Source organism: Arachis ipaensis, chromosome B10 (assembly GCF_000816755.2).
Source record: "Arachis ipaensis cultivar K30076 chromosome B10, Araip1.1, whole genome shotgun sequence".
Lineage (NCBI taxonomy): Eukaryota > Viridiplantae > Streptophyta > Magnoliopsida > Fabales > Fabaceae > Arachis > Arachis ipaensis.
Genome location: NC_029794.2, coordinates 119,318,662 through 119,322,949, shown reverse-complemented (window position 1 = coordinate 119,322,949; position 4,288 = coordinate 119,318,662). Strand labels below are relative to the sequence as shown.

General features: G+C 31.4%; 2 long non-coding RNA genes across 2 annotated transcripts; one reads left to right on the top strand and one right to left on the bottom strand.

Moving 5' to 3' along the window:
* Nucleotides 578-1,815, top strand: LOC107621652. The gene is made up of 2 exons (XR_001615874.2): nucleotides 578-1,294; nucleotides 1,431-1,815. It is a non-coding gene; the product is annotated as an uncharacterized LOC107621652 (long non-coding RNA).
* LOC110267913 lies at nucleotides 1,362-3,480 on the bottom strand. The gene is made up of 2 exons (XR_002355884.1): nucleotides 3,329-3,480; nucleotides 1,362-2,924 (listed from the first exon to the last, which is right to left on the bottom strand). It is a non-coding gene; the product is annotated as an uncharacterized LOC110267913 (long non-coding RNA).

The window sequence follows — 4,288 nt, the reverse complement described above, 5'->3', positions numbered from 1 at the left end:
TAATCAAAAAAACTTTTAAAAAATAAAAAAAATCTAAAGACAAAGTTTTCATCCGAATTTTGTATTTGTTTTTTAAATAATTATTCAAACATCCTTATAAAATTAAGGATCAAATACATCAATTGTCTGTCAATTATAAAAGTTTGTTTACTACTTATTAAAAATATTTTTTTATATTATTGTTGTCGCGTTTTATAATATTTTGAGAAACTTTTTATAGATAATAAAAGTGAAAAATATTTTTGTGGGTATATCTAAAAGACACATGTGATTTGATACTTTATCCTTTTGAATTTTTTATAAGCTCATACAAGTATATAATGAAAAAAAATTATATGTGATCATGCGTGGAATGATATTATTAAAAATAAAAATTCTATTTGTATACTAAAATTATTGAGTTTATCTAAAATCAGTCTTTTGAATTTATCTAATGCACCATAAAATTTAAAACATTAGATTAGATTGATAAATAATTTAATAGTTTATATTTAATTTATTAATAATTTATCAAAAATTACTCTAAAAATTACTAAATCTTTTGATATTTTAAAATTGCCCTTCCATATAAATTTGAGAACTAAGAACCTCCGTTCAGGTTTCAGCCCCTCCGCTACTTCCTCGACCCTCTTCCTCGCCAGGAACCTTCTTCCTCTTTCTTTGTGGATACCTCCATCTCTTCCTGCTCACTGTTGATGAGGGCATCACCGGCTACCATGATGACTCCCTTAGAACTGTTCACAGAAACAAAATTCAGTATAGATTGCCTCTCAAGGTTGTCTCTTACAAGGATCTCTATGGTTGTATAAGCCGCTTCAGTTCCTCCGAGATCCTCCTCGGCGCCATGATTCTCCCTGCTTTTCTACTATCTTGACGCAATTATCAAAAGGATTCTCAATTTGTTCTGCTGCACCGCACTCCACTTCGCTTTTTGGATTGGAATTTAGGGTTTGGCTTGTGCACCCATCTTCTACGGTGCTCCTTTTTAACTCAATTGAAGTTGTAAACCTTTTCCTTTTAATTTTCTCTTTTCTCAACATTCAAAGTTTCTTCGTTTGCTTTTCTCTGCTAATGGCTTGTCGGCAATGATTATTGTTTCCAATGGAGGAAAGTGGATTATTTTTGGAATTGAAGTTAGTTTCAGCCATGGCTCTTGATAAGCTCCTAGTTAAAGGAAACTACATTGGAAGCGTCAACTTCCTCTTTTCTGGAGAAGGAAAGGGAACTGCAGTCCAAAATTGAGGAACTGGAGGACAAGGTTGAGGAATTCAGTCAGAGCATTGCACTGCAAAAGGTATACCGATTACAAACACAGATTTGACAATATTAAAGAAAAATTTCAGCCTTAGTTATGAACTATATAGTCTTATTCATGATCCGTCTTAGTAGATGAAAGTTTTTTCACATTGTTGTTTGGTATCTGGATACAGGACATTAAACAATCTTAAATATTGAACATTCATTGGGATTCTAGCTTCCTCACTGTTCTCCTACAAGACCATGTTGGTGGACTTCAATTTTTCTATGAAAACAAGTGGAGTGATACAAATTGTTTTATCAGTTCACAAATTGTTTTATCAAGTTATGAATAGAAGAGTTTAAGAGGATCAATCTTCACCAAATATTATTCCTGTTCACTTATTTAGTTGCATAATATTTACGAAACATTGTGACAATTCATCAAATGACATGATTCCAGTATGAAATTGATACTAGTGACCATTAACAACAATCTGGGCATGCGTCTGTTTTATGCAATTGGTGGGTTTGCAAAGGTTCAAGAGGTCTGTGTAATACAAAGATTCTTTTATGTGAGATTTTGGGGGCAAAAATTGTTGGCACTCTACGAGACACGCCATGCATTTCTTTGCTATGTCTTCAAAAGAGAATAATGTATATATGCTACAGCATTTGGTAAAAGTAAGAGTTTCCAAAAGTGACCGTTAAGGAAACTTTCAAACAAGATGAAGCCATGAAAATAGGAAATATTTAAATAAAGATTGAGATTGGTCATAATTATTTTCAATTGATATTTAAAAAAATATTAATTAACTCTGTTGATAACTAGATTTTTTCAATTTTTTTTTCTATTTAAAAGTTAAGACACCCTTTGATCTGATGTGCAACAAGTGCTATTGAGTAACCAAAAGTGATGAACCTTGTGAAAATTTCTGTTCACGTGATGAGCACTGCAGAATATATAATGTTCATGGACATAGCATTCTCTTAAAATCACATAGAAATGCTCTTATATTTCAAGGAGCAACATTATATCTTTTTTAATTTTGGAGAGAGAAAAAATTACATTTAAATTAGTATATTATGACAGTTTGTGCCAGCAAATTATCCTACAAAAGTTAACTTGCTGGATTATTGAGATGGTTGGCCTGAAACTGTCTTAGAAGTAGCAGTGACTGATGATAAAGATTGAGATCATCTAATCAACATTTCTCAGATCGGATTTGAAGCTCACCAATGAATTGGTAGATAGAATAAACTTTGAAGGTAAGATAGAACAAACTTTGTAGGTAAGATCCCTCAGATGTTCGGTATTAATTTTCAAGAAATCACTACCATCAATGATGGTTGCTATGGCTGTCTCTAATGTGTATTCCTGCAACCTGTAGGAAGCTTAAAATATATTAACGAATGATAATTTTCTACCATCATTGCCGGTGGCGAGATTTTAAAATATATACAAAATGCTAATCATACATCAATTTTTATTAATTCAAAAATAATGCTACATTACTGACATCCTCAACTTTGATGCTTCACAAATAACTAAGGCAATATAGTCTTAGGAACACGAGAGCCAAGATCAATGAAAGTATGAAACTATGGCAAAACTCAAATGGCATGGAATTTCAACATTATCTGAAATTTAAGTTAGACCTCTAACCAAACTAAGCTTCAAATTGTACCTGCAAAATTTGAGAAAGCAATATCTATTATGACATTTAATAAAGCACAAATTCATGTTAAGATCAAGTTACTATAGCAGAAATACTCCTGAGAAACTATAAATTGCAGCACATATTAAGAGAAAATAACTTAATTTCAATTTTCAAGATAAACAAGAAAAATAATCTATTGAATACAGAAAAATATCACAGCTTCTTTCTATCATTTTTTTAATTGCTTTAAGTTCTTAATTGAAAAATTCTATGCAATTGACAAATTCAGGAACTCATTGATCAAACCCTAAATCAACTTCAAAACACAAATCACACTATTAACTCTACATTGACAAGTAAAAATACGATTTTTCTTTACATAACATCGAAAAATCAAGTTAGAAATGAAGCACAATGTTGAGAGGGGAAACCTGAATTATAACTCCAGTTGAACAGAGCAGAGCTTCAGGCGGCGGCGACGATGAAGAAAGACGCAGTCATGGCGGCAGAGGATGGAGAAAAATGTGGACTTAGGGTTGAATGGAGTGCGTACGAAGAGAAGCAAAAACGAAAGAAATTTGTGGTAAATGTAAAAAAATAATTATTATTATTAAAACTAGGGGTGTTCGCGGTGCGGTTTGGTTCGGTTTTAAGGGAAAAAGTCATCCGATCCGAACGCTTAATTTATGTGCGGTGCGGTTTGGATTGGATGAAATTTTTTTAAAAATCCGATCCGATCCGATTACAAGCGGTTTGGATCGGTTTGGATTTGCGATTTTTTAAATAAAAAAATTAATTACATATAACAAGTCTCAACATCAACTTTTAAATAATCAATAATGACATAACAAGTCTTAACAATATCTTAAAAAACTAACGATAACATAACAATAGAAATAAAATGATAGGTTAGTTAAAATAAATAAATAAATAACATTTTCAACATAAAATATTTATTAAATAATAATAATATATGAATAATAGAAAAATGGATAACAAATTGAACATGTTATAAGTATAATTGTAAATATAATAATAAAATAATAATATTATAGCACATTGTGCGATTTGGATTGGATTGGATCGGTTATGAAAAGTAGATCCGAAATCCGATCCAATCCAGCGGTTTACAAAAAATAGAATCCAATTAAATTCGAATTAGAGCGGTTTTAATCGGTTTTCGGTTTGGTTCGGATTGGATAAGCGGTTTAATTTGGATCGGTTTGGATTTGAACACCCCTAATTAAAACCCATATGAGGCATATTTATAAATTATTTTTTGTGCATGTTAGAAAAGTTTTTTTTTTTTTACCAAAGATAGGAGACTCGAATCCGCAACCTCTTAATTGAGTATGGGGAGACTATGCCATTTGAGCTATTACTCATTGGCG